Here is an 18265-nt window from a genome sequence, read left to right on the forward strand (position 1 = left end):
CATACCAGTTGAAGAGGTAACGCAACAAAAAGATTCCACGCAACGGAAAACGCTGGCCACCGCTTCCTCTCTCCCAAGTCCATGCTTTCTGTGTCCAAAAACCCATTCCCTCCCCCACCTGAGCATCTCTTTCCCTCCCTTCCTCTCTCCCAAGTCCATGCTTTCTGTGTCCAAAAACCCATTCCCTCCCCCACCTAAGCATCTCTTTCCTTCCCTTCCTCTCTTCCAAGTCCATGCCTTCTGTGTCCAAAAACCCATTCCCTCCCCCACCTCAGCATCTCTTTCCCTCCCTTCCTCTCTCCCAAGTCCATGCCTTCTGTGTCCAAAAACCCATTCCCTCCCCCACCTCAGCATCTCTTTCCCTCCCTTCCTCTCTCCCAAGTCCATGCCTTCTGTGTCCAAAAACCCATTCCCTCCCCCACCTCAATATCTCTTTCCCTCCCTTCCTCTCTCCCAAGTCCATGCCTTCTGTGTCCAAAAACCCATTCCCTCCCCCACCTCAGCATCTCTTTCCCTCCCTTCCTCTCTCCCAAGTCCATGCTTTCTGTGTCCAAAAACGCACTCCCTCCCCCCTTTTGTGTTCCGCGTTTGCCTCCAAGCCCATCTTTGCAATTTTCTCAGCAAAACGGAGCTCGAGCCAAGAGGCTTGTCTCCTGTTTCCTGCCTGCCCTGCCGCGCACAAATAGCCGACCGGAAGTATTCTCTGACATCAGCGCTGACGTCGGAGGGCAGGCTTTGCTTAAGCCCTCCCTCCGACGTCAGCGCTGACATCGTGGAACACTTGCGATCGGCTATATGTGAGCGGCAGGGCAGGTAGGAACAGAAGACGAGTCTCGCGGCTTGAGATGTATTTACCTCTGCGGGTCCCCCATCCAGCTCTCTCCTGTACACCTGGGGCGGACCGCCCCCCTAGGTACGCCACTGGGACCGGCAAAGGTCCGCAGACCGGCGGTTGAAGAACTGTGGCCTAGGACCCTGGGGGAGCCCGGGCCCCCTGTCAATTCCGGGCCCCTGAATGCAGGACTGGTAGTACTGCCCTGATGGCGGCCCTGGATTTATCTATGCAAGCTGATGTAATTTGGGGAGAGGAGCCAGCAAGTTAAAAACCGTGAATGCTGAAACCGTGAATATGGAGGGAGAAGTGTACGTGTGAAGATAGCTTGGGAGGCTGTGTAGTACAGAACAAAAAGTCTGTTGTCATGTAAGAAAAACAGTACACACTCAGAGAGAAATAATAAATAGCATTTGCTGTTGCCAGGGCCAAGTTTGGCAGTATGTGTTTGACATCAATGTCACAGTTATTTACAGCAGTGGTCCCCACCCTGTCCTGGAAGTCCACTAGGCCAATCGTGTTTTCAGGATAGCCCTAATGAATATGCATGGTGCAGATTTGCATGCCTGTCACTTGCACTATATGCAAATTTCTCTCTTGCAAATTCATTAGGGCTAGCCTGAAAACCCTATTGGCCTGGTGGTCTTCCAGGACAGGGTTGGGAACCACTGATTTACAGTGTGTCTGGGTGAGGGCCTCCTCCTCCAAGAAATGACCAGTGGGAGCTACCTGACCTCAGAGCTTCCTACATCTGAGCGAATGGCCAAAACGACTGATGGAGGTATTTTGAAAACATGATTAAGGTGTCCAAAAAGCGACATAAATCGGCACTTGGACATCCAAGTACCGATTATCAAAAACGTCTTTCTTGGGAGTTGTTTTACCCACTGTGTATCCAGAACAGCAGGGGGAGGCGCGTGGGAAGTGTGTCACGGGCCAGCTTTGGACAGGCAGGGGTAGGCAATTCCGGTCCTCGAGAGCCAGAGCCAGGTCAGGTTTTCAGGATATCCACAATAAATACACATGAGATAGATTTGCATCTCAAGGAGGCAGTGTATTGCCTGGGTAATATTTGAACATTTTCTATGAAGACCTGAGCTAGACCTGTTTTAAAAGCGTCTAAAATGGGGGAACAAATGTCTTTGTTTCTTGAACGAGTTTAAGAGAGGTTTGGAAATAAATGACAGAATAGGATTGAGAATGGAATTTGTGTCTTTTAACAATTCTTGAGAGAAATGTTGGATCCTTTAGGGATTTACCCAGTGCCATGCATTTCTTTAATGAGCATTAGGGAGTTGCCGGGAACTGGCAGTCGGGGGTTCTCGTTTCCGTGAGGCCGTTCCACGGGACACACAGCCAAGTAAGAGAAGCTGTCTGGTCTGCTGCTGCAGCTCTGGCTCAGAAAACCTGCCTTCTCGAATGTCTGCTACTAACCAGAGCTACTGACTAGAGAATGACACGGTGACAAAATTCATCACCGTTCCCGTCCCCGCGGATAACTGCGGTAAACAATCTTCATGTCATTCTTTAAGGAGAGAGGGAAGAATCAGAGTATGAATGGCCACAACCACTGACCCACAAGCTTTGCTTTGAAGAATGCTGGTGTAGAAGGACTGAGGTTGAAATAGACACTAGAAAATGTAATGGGATTATTTCCCGCGGGAACGGTGATGAATTTTGTCACCGTGTCATTCTCTACTGACAACCGCTTTGAAGGGATTCGAATTGTGTGAGGTAGATTTCTGTTTGTTTGATTGTGATTCTTTATTATTATCACACTCGATTTTTTTTTTTCTTCTATATTTTTGCTGCGCGTTTCTTCCACACGTGATTACAGACCTATTAGGCAACAGTTCAGAGAGACATCAACCATAGAAGCATACCTCTTTCCCGTTCGCGCATGTTCCTTTTACTGCCTCAAGCGAAAGACGCCGAGGTTTGTAAACTACAGCTCCCACAACGCCCTCCACGCTTTCTGCCCGCCGCGACCAACCGTAGGGCTTGTGGGGGCTGTAGTTCACCGGACTCGATACCTGTTTCTCAACCTGGGAACTACCCCTAGGTCGCATCATTTCGCTGCAGCCTTTGAAGCCTGACTCGGCAAGTGATCGAGAAGGTACGGGAGAAGATTTAAAGGTAAAGGGCTCCAGGTCGAGAACATATTGACTCTCTTGACAGGGCAGAAACTCTTCCCGATTTAGTTTCCTATGGAGGGAAGGTGTGCCCAGGGAAGAAACGTGGTCGGGCTATAGAGAGCCCCGGGTGGCAGGCTGGCTAATCGAGGGTACTGGACCACCTCCTCAGTTACTTAATCACGAAAGATTTACCCGATTTGCAAGTCTATCTTTTCAATACAGTAATAATACAATTAAAAAAAAACCTGTTAAGACGTTTTGCATGAAGTAAGATCTGAATCTGCAGGAAAAATCTCCTAAGGAAAAATTCGAACCGTTCTGAAAAAGTTAAGGAGGGGGGGGGGGGGGGGGGGGGGTTAACGACGGGACTTTAGAGAAGCAAGTTCCTTATCATGGTAAGGAAAGAAGTGGGGTTTGATCCTGAAATTTGAAACAACAGTTTGGCACCTCTTGTGGGCTTTCTGGGTTTTGATCTGGCAGCATTATGAAGTGTATATGTCTAGACATCCGTATATAATATTAAAACCACCTCTTGGGTATCCAGTTGGTCCAACATTAAGGCCTTAAAATAGCTCTTTAGATAGGTAGGTCATATTCTGAATCCTGAAATGATTATTTCAGAATTTCAAGCTTTAGTGACTAGTCTGGGGGTTGTGTTTAATCCACCAAATACTGAAACCTCATACTGCTTTGAAAAAGCTCCGAGACTCTCTCTGGGTTTCACTTTGCCCACAATAAATAAATAACTGGAAGTTATAAAGAATAAGTAATCATTCATAATATAGTATCTTACGTATAATCATATTTCAGTAATAGGATTATATTTCTGACTAGTGTTTAAGCCCGTTACATTAACAGGTGCTAGAATATATGTCTGTCTCTTTCTTTCTTACTTTCTGTGTCTCTCCCTGTCCCTGTCTCCCTCTTCCTTTCTTTCTGTCTTTCTCCCTCCCACTGTCTGTCCTTCTTTCTTTCTGGTTCTCTCTCTGGCACCCTGTCTGTCTTGTCTTTCTTTCTTTCTGTCTCTCTCCCTGCCTGCTGTCTTTCTGTGTGTCTGTCTTTCGTTCTAATGCGCTGGCTGCCTGCCTGCCTGTCTTTCTGGCTCTCCATGGCCCCCTTCTGTCTCCCCTCCCCCAAAGCAAACCAAGAATGCTCCCAGGCCCCTTTTCCCTCTCCGTCCCCTCCACTTCCCTGTGCAGCAGCAGCAGCATTTCTCGCCCTTCCCTGTGCAGCAGCAGCATTCCCCCCCCCCCACACACACACTTCCCTGTGCAGCAGCAGCATTTCCTGGCTTTCCCTGTGCAGAAGCAGCATTTCCCCCCCCACACACACACTTCCCTGTGCAGAAGCAGCATTTCCCAGCCTTCCCTGTGCAGAAACAGCGTCTCCCCCCCCACACACTTCCCTGTGCAGAAGCAGCATTTCCCCCCCACACACACACTTTGCTGTGCAGAAGTAGCATTTCCCCCCACACACACTTCCCTGTGCAGCAGCAGCATTTCCCCCCTACACACACACTTCCCTGTGCAGCAGCAGCAGCAGCATTTCCCAGCCTTCCCTGTGCAGCAGCTGCAGCATTTCCTGCCACTCTCTTCCCAGCTGCCGCATTTAAATTCAGAGAAAAGCACTGCACCGCGCTACTGCTGGCTTCGGCGTCTTCTATCCACTGCAGCCAACCCTAGCGGAAACAGGAAATAGTCAGAGAGGGCGGGCCGCAGTGGACAGAAGACAGCGAGGCCAGAGGTAGTGCGGTGCAGCGCTTTTCTCTGAATTTAAATGTGGGTGAAACGACGAGAAGGAGGAGGCTTAAAAGTAGCTGGTTTTGGCGGTAAATGAGGGCGGGAGGGGGGAGTCGCCGGCTGTGCTGTGTTTCTCCGCTTTCCGATTTGTCTGGCCGCCGCATACGCACTCCTGCTGGCCATGGACCTACTGATCATAGATCAGAGATCACGGAAGCACGCAGGTAAGAGTGTGCATGCGCGGCTAGGGTTTTATAGGATACTGTATCATGTTAGTCCTGTTATTGGGATTCAATTTGCCATTTCCAGGTTTACTTCATTGATTTTATTTATGCTTATATTTTGTCTTTTTACTATTGTTATGTTAACAACATTGTAATATTTTTATGTCAAGCTGTATACTGCCTTGGGTGAACCTCTTCATAAAAGCAATTAATAAATACAAATAAATCCAGTAGATAAGTAATTATCTATTGAATTTAGCCAGTCTGAAGTCAGGGGAAACTTTATACTGTTGCTTAGTCTCCTTGTAGTTCATGCTGAAGACGGTAATGTGTTTCTTATGTTTTGTTGTATTACTTCCCCTGGTGAAGCACTTCCTGAAACTTTGGCTATGTTGGGATTATCTTAAACATGCATTTGGTCAGATCATCTTGTATGGAATGTAACTGAATATTTTCACATCGTGGAAAGTAGTATCCAAGGATTTATCTTTCTGCATATGTCATTGTTCATTGCACATGGATGGGAGGTGAGGAGGAGAGAAGAGATGGGGCACATGAATGGGAGGGGAGGAGGAGAGAAGAGATGGGGCACATGAATGGGAGGGGAGGAGGAGAGAAGAGATGGGGCACATGAATGGGAGGGGAGGAGGAGAGAAGAGATGGGGCACATGGATGGGAGGTGAGGAGGAGAGAAGAGATGGTGCACATGGATGGGAGGGGAGGAGGAGAGAAGAGATGGGGCACATGAATGGGAGGGGAGGAGGAGAGAAGAGATGGGCACATGAATGGGAGGGGAGGAGGAGAGAAGAGATGGGGCACATGGATGGGAGGGGAGGAGGAGAGAAGAGATGGTGCACATGGATGGGAGGGGAGGAGGAGAGAAGAGATGGTGCACGTGAATGGGAGGGGAGGAGGAGAGAAGAGATGGTGCACATGGATGGGAGGGGAGGAGGAGAGAAGAGATGGTGCACATGGATGGGAGGGGAGAAGGAGAGAAGAGATGGGGCACATGAATGGGAGGGGAGGAGGAGAGAAGAGATGGGGCACATGAATGGGAGGGGAGGAGGAGAGAAGAGATGGGGCACATGAATGGGAGGGGAGGAGGAGAGAAGAGATGGGGCACATGAATGGGAGGGGAGGAGGAGAGAAGAGATGGGGCACATGAATGGGAGGGGAGGAGGAGAGAAGAGATGGGGCACATGAATGGGAGGGGAGGAGGAGAGAAGAGATGGGGCACATGAATGGGAGGGGAGGAGGAGAGAAGAGATGGTGCACATGAATGGGAGGGGAGGAGGAGAGAAGAGATGGTGCACATGGATGGGAGGGGAGGAGGAGAGAAGAGATGGTGCACATGGATGGGAGGGGAGGAGGAGAGAAGAGATGGGGCACATGGATGGGAGGGGAGGAAGAGAGAAGAGATGGGGCACATGGATGGGAGGGGAGGAGGAGAGAAGAGATGGGGCACATGAATGGGAGGGGAGGAGGAGAGAAGAGATGGTGCACATGGATGGGAGGGGAGGAGGAGAGAAGAGATGGAGCACATGGATGGGAGGGGAGGAGGAGAGAAGAGATGGGGCACATGGATGGGAGGGGAAGAAGAGAGAAGAGTTGGGGCACATGGATGGGAGGGGAGGAGGAGAGAAGAGATGGTGCACATGGATGGGAGGGGAGGAGGAGAGAAGAGATGGGGCACATGGATGGGAGGGGAGGAGGAGAGAAGAGATGGGGCACATGGATGGGAGGGGAGGAGGAGAGAAGAGATGGGGCACATGAATGGGAGGGGAGGAGGAGAGAAGAGATGGTGCACATGGATGGGAGGGGAGGAGGAGAGAAGAGATGGAGCACATGGATGGGAGGGGAGGAGGAGAGAAGAGATGGGGCACATGGATGGGAGGGGAAGAAGAGAGAAGAGTTGGGGCACATGGATGGGAGGGGAGGAGGAGAGAAGAGATGGGGCACATGAATGGGAGGGGAGGAGGAGAGAAGAGATGGGGCACATGGATGGGAGGGGAGGAGGAGAGAAGAGATGGAGCACATGGATGGGAGGGGAGGAGGAGAGAAGAGATGGTGCACATGGATGGGAGGGGAGGAGGAGAGAAGAGATGGTGCACATGAATGGGAGGGGAGCAGGAGAGAAGAGATGGGGCACATGAATGGGAGGGGAGGAGGAGAGAAGAGATGGGGCACATGAATGGGAGGGGAGGAGGAGAGAAGAGATGGTGCACATGGATGGGAGGGAAGGAGGAGAGAAGAGATGGAGCACATGGATGGGAGGGGAGGAGGAGAGAAGATATGGAGCACATGGATGGGAGGGGAGGAGGAGAGAAGAGATGGGCACATGAAAAGATCCTCAAAAGGTTGTGTTTTTTGGGGGGAGGGTTTCTCCTGGTTGGTTAACCTTTTGATGATCTTGTCAGTGTGGTTAACCATTTTCACTATTCTTACATTTTAGCCCCATTTCCTTGCTCTTACTGATGAAACCAAATGAGGCCCTGCATCCCTTCGCATCTTCCATGGACTGCCCCGTCTTCAGCGTCGTCTCCTCTCCATCCTCCCACCCCCAGCACCCTTCACGCAGTCCAGCAGCTCCCTCCTGCCGGCCAGCCGTGGATTTCCCTCCCTCCCTTTCCTTTACCTTTTCTTCTCTTGTTGAAACTGGCGATTTTTCTATAAGGCTATGCACTGTATTACAGCCGGAGCCTTGAAGTCGCATCGGGTTGCCTGCTAGAAAAGTCTCCTCTGATGCAACCGGAAACAGGAAGTTGTGTCGGAGGAGACTTTCCCAGCGACATAGCCTTATAGAAATCACCAGTATCAACAACAAGAGAAGGTAAGGGAAAAGGAGGGAGGGAGATGCATGGCCGGCCGGCCGGCAGGAGAGAGGGGGCTGCCGGATCAAATGCTCTTCACCGCGCGTTCACGCTCATTCACTGCCCCGTGCTAACCATTCACCGCTCCATGGGGCGGTGAATGGCCTTGTCCCTAATCTCGCGGCGACCTTTTTTTTGGTCACCATTTTGGCGGGTTACCCGCAGCTAGCCACGGGTAACAACCACCATGTCACTCTCTAATGAGCGCCTCCTAAGAAACAACCACAACAGCAGCAAAGGCAGCAAAAACCTCAGAGTCCTGCTGAGCCTAAGACCTCTCAACCTTTTAGACCATCTAATACAGAGCATAACCCCCATCGTTATGCCTCTGTCCTCTCCCTTTCCCATTGGAGGTCGTCTCCATCATTACATCAGACCTCTGGGTGCTGTCCATCATCAGAGAAGGATACTCTCTTCATTTCATCCAGGTTCCTCCAGATCTGCCTCCAAGAGATTATCTTTCCAATCCATCCCAGACTGCCCTTCTTCAGGAAGCTCAAGCTCTGCTCCATCTCTGTGCCATCGAAGAAGTTACCCCAGAACAGCAGAGCAGGGGGTTTTACTCCCGTTACTTCCTAGTTTCGAAGAAGACGGGCGATCTGCGCCCTATCTTGGATCTCAAGAGTGATCAACAAATTTTTAGTCAAAGAAAAATTCCTAATGTTGTCTCCGGCATCCTTATATCCCCTTCTATATCAGAATGGTTGGTTGTGTTCTCTAGATCTCAAAAAGGCTTACACTCGCATTCCCATTCATCTAGCCTCTTGACAGTTCCTCAGATTTCAAGTGGGGAATCTGCATTTCTAATATAGAGTGCCATCCTTCGGCCTGGTGTCATCTCTAAGAGTGCCTAGTTGTAGTAGTAGGTATTCCCGTACCTGGTTGACTGGCTCATCAAAGATTCAACATCTCAAGGGGTTATTGTAGCGACCCAATGCACTATTTGGTTCCTCCAAAGTTTGGGGTTTGAAATCAATTTTCCCAAATCCCAGCTACAGCCCTCTCAAACTTTACAGTTCATCGGAGCTGTCTTGGACACTGTGCAACTCAGAACATTCCTTCCTCAGAAGTGTCAGGATGCTCTCATTCAACTTTGTCAATAAATGTCATCCCTCACTTCACTTTCAGCGAGACACATGATGGTTCTCCTAGGTCACATGGCCTCTACAGTTCACGTGACTCCTTTTGCCAGACTTCACCTCGGAATCCCTCAGTGGACCCTGGCAACTCAGTGGACTCAGGCTTTTGACCCATTCTCTCAACACATCAGAGTGACTCCTTCGTTGAGACAGTCTCTCCACTGGTGGATGCTCTCTTCCAGTCTCTTCAGAGGTATACTTTTCCAAACGCCCCCTCATCAGAAGGTCCTCACAACAGATTCTTCGACCTACGCTTGGGGGGCTCATTTTGATGGTCTCCGTACTCAATGCCATTGGTCCAGCACAGATCATCAGTGTCACATCAGTCTGTTGGAACTCAGAGCAATCTTCAATGCTCTCAAAGCTTTTCAGCATCTTCTTCATGACCAGGTAGTCCTCATTCAGACAGACAATCAAGTTGCCATGTACTATGTCAACAAGCAGGGAGGAACAGGATCTTTCCCTCTTTGCCAGGAAGCTCTGAAGGTTTGGAATTGAGCAATCCTTCACAATACCTTCCTGAAAGCTGTCTACATTCAAGGAGAGAAAAACTGGCGGACAAATTGAGTCGTCTTCTACAAACTCACGAATGGACACTCAATTCCTCACCTCTTCATCACATTTTTTCTCAGTGGGGGTCTCCTCAGATAGATCTCTTCGCGTCTCCCCACAACAACAAACTGCCTCAGTTCTACTCCAGGATATACTCCCCTCATCGACTGGAGGCAGATGCTTTTCTCCTGGAATGGACGAATCAGTTTTCTCTATGCGTTCCCTCCATTCCCTCTCTTTCTTAAGACACTTGTCAAACTCAAACAGGAACATGCTACCATGATTCTGATTGCTCCTCAGTGGCCCAGGCAACCTTGGTTCTCCCTTCTACTTCAACTCAGCAGTAGGGGGCCACTACTTCTACCAGTGTTTCCCTCTCTGCTTACACTGAGTCAGGGGTCTCTACTTCATCCCAACCTGCAGTCTCTACACCTGACAGTTTGGTACCTCTCAACCTAACTGCCACTCTACAGTTTTCTCAATCTGTACAGGACATTTTAGAGGCTTCTAGGAAGCCTAACACTAGACAATGCTACAATCAGAAATGGACTAGATTTTCTGCTTGGTGCACCATTCATCACAAGGAGCCTCGGTCTACTTCCTTGTCTTCAGTTTTGTATTACCTGTTCCATTTGTCTCAATCAGGCCTCAAATCCACATCCATTCGAGTCCATCTCGGTGCAACTGCTGCTTTTCATCAGCCTATCGAAGGTAAACCCCTTTCTGCTCATCCTGTGGTTTCCAGATTTATGAAAAGTCTTTTCAATGTTTGAGATCTCAAACCTCCTCCAGTGGTTTGGGATCTCAATGTTGTTCTTGCTCAATTGATGAAGCCTCCTTTTGAACCAATGGCTTCGGCTCATCTCAAATATCTCACCTGGAAAGTGATTTTTCTCATTGCTCTCACGTCAGCTCGCAGGGTCAGCGAACTATAAGCTTTAGTTGCAGACCCACCTTTCACAGTATTCCATCATGACAAGGTGGTCCTCTGTACTCATCCTAAATTCTTACCTAAAGTGGTTTCAGAATTTCATCTCAATCAATTCAGTACTTCCAGTGTTTTTTCCAAACCCTCCTTCTCATCCTGGAGAAACAGCTCTTCATACTCTGGACTGTAAGCGTGCTTTGGCTTTCTACTTGCAAAGAACTAAGCCACACAGATCTACACCTCAACTTTTTGTCTCCTTTGATCCAAACAAGTTGGGACATCTGATTTCCAAGTGCACCATCTCCAACTGGCTAGCTACTTGCATCTCTTTCTGCTATGCTCAGGGTGAACTACATCTACAGAGCTGAGTCACAGCCCATAAAGTCAGAGCCATGGCGGCATCAGTAGCTTTCCTTAGATCTACTCCTATTGAGGAAATCTGTAAAGCTGCCACTTGGTACTCGGTTCATGCTTTCACTTCTCATTATTGTGTGGATGCTTTTTCCATACGGGCATGGCCATTTTGGCCAGGCAGTGTTACAAAATTTATTCTCCTGAATTGCCAACACTCCCCACCTTCCCATTCTGGTTAGCTTGGAGGTCACCCATATGTTGAGAATAGGCTGCCGGCTTGTCCTGAGATAAAGCAAAGTTATTTACCGTAACAGGTGTTATCCAGGGACAGCAGGCAGCTAGTCTCACAACCCACCCACCTCCCCTGGTTGGCTTCTTTGCTAGCTATCTGAACTGAGGAGACGCGCGTTGGGCAGGAAGGCACTTGTGCATGTGTGGTGTGGCAGTCACGAACTTTCTAAAGTTCTTCAAGCAAGTCTGCTTGCGAAGCTGTCCACATCTGGGATCCGTTGATGATGTCACCCACATGTTGAGAATAGCTGCCTGCTGTCCCTGGATAACACCTGCTATGGTAAGTAACTGTGCTATATCTCCAGTCTACCTGGTTTCCCACTTTCTCCTGGACCGTTCTAATAAGTCCACACGCAGAACTCACTTGTTTGCTTATCCAACAGTAAAAGCCTGTCGATCTAAGAGATTTCTGGACAGAACTCTTTGCTTTTCAGGCAGGCAAAATGAATGATTGGTTGGGTAAAATTCTTACATGTGTTTCATCTTACCACTCTTAGAAAATTAGGAAAGATGCAGTTGTTTGATCGATTTGTAACCTATGGTTTTACTGTTAACTTCTTTTTGCTCATTATGTATTTCTGATGATTTGTACACGTTGCTGATTGTTCTCTTGTTGTAAACCGCCTTGAACTATGGTGGTTTTGGTGGTGGTACATAAGAATAAAGTTATTATTATTAAAGGGGTCTCCCCAAGTCCACCTGAAGATGAAGAAGATACAGCCTGCTGGTGAGCTTTGGGCCCCAGCATGTTGAATTATTCCACCCCATCCTGCTGCATTATGAGACTTGCAACGCTGATTTAAATGAGCAGGATCAAGCACTACAAATACCGCACTGGTTTGGGATGTGAGTTCAAAACCTGGATTGAGCAAAAAGTCTCCAGCCTGGAAATGGATAATTTGGCATTTCTGATAGGAGAATCTTCCACTGACTCCATATCGCCTGTTCTCATTTGACTGTGGCTGATGTTGAAACTGTTCTTCTATTCTTGGTTCCCAAATAAAAGAAATTCTTAAGAGACGGCCTCTGAAATCCATGATTCGGGCCAATATTGGCACACAGCAGACTTGTGGTCAAATCTGCTAGCAGCTAGCTGACGGCCAGCAGGATTCAATCATGGGGAGGGAACCAGGAGATCTGTCATTGAGGGATAGGTTTGGAACCATCGAGGGAACCATTGAGGGATAGGTTTGGAAAAGACTTCCCTCTAGCCCTAGAGGCTGGCAAGGGTTCACTTCTGCCAACTAGCTATTCATGTTGAGATGGAGGGATTAAACAAGGAGAACAAAGATATCTCAACCTTCATACTTTAGGACTGGAATATTATTATATTTTTTTTTTATATTGAAATATTTTTATTAAAGTTTTGCAATAAAAAACAGACTAGCACAAAAGTAGACAACTGAACAGCTCAAATGTACACACCCCTCCCCCCACCTCCCACCCCCCGCCCCATGTACACAAGTATAAATTAAAGAACCACGACCAGGACGAAGGAAGTCATCCAGCCACTGTATCGTGCAATGGTGCGCCCGCACCTGGAGTACTGTGTCCAGTACTGGTCGCCGTACCTCAAGAAGGACATGGCGGTACTTGAGAGAGTCCAGAGAAGAGCAACTAAGCTAATAAAGGGTATGGAAGACCTCTCATATAGTGACAGACTGAAGAAGCTGGGGCTTTTCTCCCTGGAAAAGCGGAGACTTAGAGGAGACATGATAGAAACCTTCAAGATCATGAAGGGCATAGAAAGAGTAGACAGGGACAGATTTTTCAAATTACGGGGAACCACAAGTACAAGGGGGCACTCAGAGAAATTGAAAGGGGAAAGGTTTAGAACAAATGCCAGGAAGTTCTTCTTCACTCAGAGGGTGGTAGATACATGGAACGTGCTGCCGGAGGATGTGATAGGCAGGAGCATGCTACAGGGCTTCAAAGAGGGTCTGGACAGATACCTGGAGGACAAAGGGATTGAGGGATACAGATAGAAGTAGAGGTAGGTATTAGGGATAGGATTAGAGGCAGTTACAAGCAACTTCTTATGTTCTTATGTTCTTAAAGAAACCATCTTCCAGAGAAAGAAATATCATGGGTTTAGCAAATTACTTTGAGCTCTATGTGATAGGGTAAGCCAGAATGGCTCCCAAATGGAGGAGTAAATACGTCCCCTAGGTGAGTCCAACGCTGGCATGGAAAGGCGTTCCATAGAAGCCTGGTGAAGCATGAGAGTACGCCAATGAGATAAAGTCGGTGAGTCCGATACAATCCAACAGTGTAAAATAGTTCTTTTTCCTCAGCAAGAAGGCTCTCTCCAGGAACCCCCAAAATCCCTTAGGGGATACTCTAGGAAGACAGTCCAAGGTAAAGAGCAGCTCGGGGCCCTGAGTATAGCTATGGTGCCACATAGTGGTAATATTATTATTTTTTATAGAATAAACATGATTGGGGTGGGATATTCAATAACAGTGCTTTTCATTCTAAATTTAGGATTAGCTACAACTCCAGAACTAAGAAAGCAGAATTAGTGCTTAATACCTGGTACCACCTTCAGAAAGTGATTCAGCTGAAACCATTTTAATAACTTTTGCTGTCAACTTGCTTAAGGTACAAGTGGAAACATGTTCTTTGTTACTGGATGAGAAATGTCAGTGTGCTGCTGATTCATGAAACACTTGAGGGAAAATGATTTTTTTTTTTTTTTTTACTACAAAGCATAAAAGTCATATTAGGTGATTATATTTACCGGTAACTCTTTACACCAGAACCAAGTCAGGCACTGTGATAGGAAATATGATAGGCAGTGTTTTCATCTGATCGATACTGAGATGGGAAGGGGAGGGTGCATTTTATGGTCATGTTTGTTGGGAGACCAAAGTGTTAATTTAAAAAAATCCAGCAAGGATGACAAAAATGAAATGGATCTCTGGATAAGAGCCCAACTGATGGATTTTAGGGGTAGAAGTTCAGTCTATTCTCCATTAATATTGACACTACAATTGCTAAATTATTTGCTTTAGATGTTTTTATAAGGTACATTTGAGTTCTTTCTCTTTGCTAATGTATAATTAAAGTAAAAATAAAAAATACCATGCTTTCCCTCTGGCAGTGTCTCCTGATTTTGCCCCCTTATCATGTGAAATTCACCTACCCTGCCTCTGCTCCTGCTCTCTCTCACATTAACTTTTTTCCCTGGATTTCGGGAAACTTTTTTTTTTTTTTGCGGTTCTGTTTCCTTTATCCCAGTTTATCTTGCCTTGGGGGAATCCGTTTCCTTTACGCCGGCTTTTACAAAGCCACGCTAGATGCTCCGACACTCACAGAATTCCTATGAGCATCGGAGCATTTGCCTCGCCCGCCCCGCAGTAGAAATCTCTACTGCCGCTTTGTAAAAGGAGTCTGGCAATAAAGAAGTCCTGTTTCACATCCAGCTTTTTAAAATTCTTCTTTTTCTTCAATTAAAAGATAGGCTTAGCCTCGGATGGTACTCTCTCCTGCTTATTTTGCCAAGTTCCTGTCCATTTCTTTTCGTGCAGATGTATATTACCTTGGGTAAGGCATTCTTGGAAATGCTGGGTAATAACTGAGTTGCAGATTGCAGGCTATGTAACCTTAATTACCACAAATGTGCAGTGGTGTGTCAGCAGTTTTCTATCAGCTTCCACAAGCTCTGTGGCATTTTTTTTGGGGGGGGGTATTTTGTTTCCATATAGTAACTCACTGGGTGGGGCATCATGCGATTCAGATCTGAAAGGGCTCCGTTTACTAAGCTGCGGTAGCGTTTTTAGCGCGGGCTGACCCCTGTGCTACGCGGAGAAACTAACGCCAGCTCAATGGAGGCGTTAACGTCTAGCGCACACGCTTAAAACCGCTAGCGCAGCTTAGTAAAAGGAGCCCTTAGTTTTGTGGCAATATTTCATAATTCCTTACGGTGAAAATAAGTTGTTTATTTTTCATATACACAGGAAAAGGTTGGCATACTTTTGAGTATGTAGTTTCTGTTGCAGGATAGGCACAGCAAGAGGGCAGGGCACAAGGGAGGAAGATTTCAGGTGTTGCCAACTTGAACTAACCCAACACATAAGGAACAATAATTTTAAATGTTACTTTTCCCCAGCAGAGATGTGGGTGTAGGGGTGGGGGGCCCTAGGATTTAGCATGGCTGGCTTTAAAGTGTTTTTCATTTTTACCTTCCCCTACCTTTTTAAAAGAAAGAGATCAAGGCACCCGGTCATTTCCCTCTCTATAAAGACCATAACTGTAGATTAAGCCTGCTACCTAAATTCGTAATCTACATAAAAGCTGACACATAGAAATATGTTTTCAATAATTTCTTAAAAACATCTTTTGGCTTATACAGGTGTAACTACCCAGCCAAAGCATTCCAAAACTTCAAACCCATAACAGAAAACATCAACCTCCCAATGCATAGTACACACCCTATCCAGGGCTAGTCTCTTAGGATATTCTGACCTTAACTCTTGTAGGAGAGTATAATTTCAATATGCCTTGAAAACAATCAGGAGCCTTATGGTATAGAACAGGGGTGGGCAACTCCGGTCCTCGAGGGCCGGAATCCGGTCGGGTTTTCAGGATTTCCCCAATGAATATGCATTGAAAGCAGTACATGCACATAGATCTCATGCATACTCACTGGGGAAATCCTGAAAACCCAACTGGATTCCGGCCCTCGAGGACCGGAGTTGCCCACCCCTGGTATAGAATCTGGTGTACAATAGTCAAAACCTTAAATTTGAACCTTTTGCTGTATTGGAAGCCAATTATCTGCAACAATAAAACTTGCAAAACAAAGTTATGCACATAAATTGGCTGTACACGCCGATTTGCATGCACAACTTAAGGTGCCATATAAAGAATTTAGGGGTATGTAAAATGGTATGGTGGCTCCCCCTGCACTCAAGCACCAAGCTGTGAATGATTGACAGGGGCTGCCACAAGTGTGAATCCGTGAGACGATAGAGGGTTAATTTAAATAGCTTGTCTAAGATCACAAGGAGATGTGGGATTTGAATCGTGGCCCTCTGGTTCCCAGCTCACTGCGCTAACCCCTTTATATAAAATGAGCTGCACATATGCCACATATGATTAAAGCTGTGTAGTTCAGTTTTCTTAAGGAAAGTAGGACTGTATCCATTTGAACCAGTTTCAATATACAGAGAAGGCCAAATTCTATATATGGCACCCAAAAAAATTGGCAACAATCAGCATGGTATTTAGCATCCTATATAATAATACCCTTAGCGCGCATGCGCACTTCAATTTTCATGGCACCGTGCGTCTGTAGCTCTGTGGCTGGCATGACGATTTGCTTCGAGTGGCGGTTTAACCTAATCCAGCAGCGGTTACAGTGTGCTGGTTGCCCTTCCCAAACACAACGCGTGATTAAAAAAAAAAAAAAAAGGTAGGCTGGGGCACGATAATTGACAGGGAGAGAGATTGAAAGAAAAAAAAAAAAAAAGAGACGGGACATTGACAGACTGACACACTGAAAAACAGGTAGGTGGGAGTGAAAGACACACACAGAAGGACAGAGGGCCAGGGAGAGAGATTGAAAGAAAGAAAAAACAGACAGCGGACAAGGAGAGAGAAAGAAAGAAGACAAGACACACACATCTGTTCTAGAACCCGTTAATGTAAAGGGCTTAAAGACTAATGATTCTATAAAAGGCACCAACTATATATGGAATCATTCTGTATTTATTAGAATTTATTAACTGCCTTTTCATGAAGAGATTTACCCAAAGCAGTTTACAATACACTTCTCCCTCAATATTCGCGGGGATTAGGGGCAGAGCCAGCCTGCGAATAACATTTGGGCTGACCCACCCCCAGCCTTCCTCTGGACCTTACCTGTTGGTCTAGCACAGTGGTTCCCAACCCTGTCCTGGAGGACCACCAGGCCAGTCGGGTTTTGGGGATAGCCCTAATGAATATGCATGAGAGAGATTTGCATATAATGGAGGTGACAGGCATGCAGATCTGCTCCATGCATATTCATTAGGGCTATCCCCAAAACCCAACTGGCCTGGTGGTCCTCCAGGATAGGGTTGGGAACCACTGGTCTAGCAGGCTTTCAGGGCAGGAGAGATCTTCCTACGCTCCTGCCCCGTGCAGATCACGCATACAAAATGGCTGCGGGGAGTTCCCATCAAAGTCTCGAGAGACTACGGGAACTCACTGCAGCCATTTTGTAGGAGTGATCTGCATGGGGCAGGAGCATAGGAAGATCGCTCCTGCCCCGAAAGCCCGCTAGACCACCAGGTAAGGTCCGGGATGCAGCGTTTCTTTTCTTTTCCCCACAAAAAATTGTGAATAACTGAATCCGCTGATACTGAAAACGCGGATTTGAAGAGAGATATGTACATTGAATGCTCTTAAATATTTTCCCTATCTGTCCTGGCAGGCTCACAATTAAGTGTGGGACCTGGGGCAAGTGACTTGCCAGGAGTTACAGGGAATAGGCTGAGATCAAACTCACAACCTCAGGGTGCTGAGGCAGCAGCTCTAATTACTAAGCCACTCCTCCCTGTACGCAGTATAACATTTAGGTGCACCCATTTAGACCAAGGAAAACCAGGCCTAAATACCTCCCCCTGTGTACAGTCTCTTTCTCTGTAAACTGCTCTGAACTGCTTGTGGCATTACGGTATACAAAATAAAGTTATTATTATTAAATTGTGCTTGAATCAGATGTATTCTGTAGCAATGTGCCTAACTTTTAGGAATGCCCACGATCTGCCCATGCTCCTCCTCTGGCCACACCCCCTTTTGAGATTCACACACTTGAAGTGAGGCACACTCATTTATATAATGCGCCTACAAAGTTTTTGTTATAAAACCCTATTTGGTCTTACCCCTAGTTACCTCACAAATTCATTTTCACTTGCAACTAGTAAACATACTAGACGTTCACATGCCATTTTCATTGTTCCATCAGTAAAAGGATGTCAATTTTAAAAATTCCAGCAGCGTCTCTTATCCTAACAGCCAGTGTCCTGGGACAAAGACTTAAATCTTTTAATCATGACTTCCATCACTTATTTAGATTTCAGGAAGCATTTGTTCACGAAGTATATAGGAAACTAAGTGGAGATGATGCGGTATATAAACATAAGGTTTAGTTTAGTTTAGTTTATTCTATTCAATTGTAACAAATTTCTCTTTTGTAAACTGCATAGAGCTTCAC

The 18265-nt window shown here is 46.8% G+C and overlaps 1 protein-coding gene across 1 annotated transcript in view; it reads left to right on the forward strand.

Moving 5' to 3' along the window:
* The first annotated feature begins 2852 nt into the window (after nt 1–2852).
* The window catches only part of TBXAS1 (thromboxane A synthase 1), a 186321-nt gene continuing 170908 nt past the window's right edge, over nt 2853–18265 (forward strand). The window contains exon 1 of the mRNA XM_033952350.1: nt 2853–2968. The gene's annotated coding sequence lies outside the window, so the exon portion shown is untranslated. The remainder of the gene's footprint in view (nt 2969–18265) is intronic.

This window comes from Geotrypetes seraphini, chromosome 7 (assembly GCF_902459505.1).
Source record: "Geotrypetes seraphini chromosome 7, aGeoSer1.1, whole genome shotgun sequence".
In the NCBI taxonomy this organism is placed as follows: Eukaryota; Metazoa; Chordata; class Amphibia; order Gymnophiona; family Dermophiidae; genus Geotrypetes; species Geotrypetes seraphini.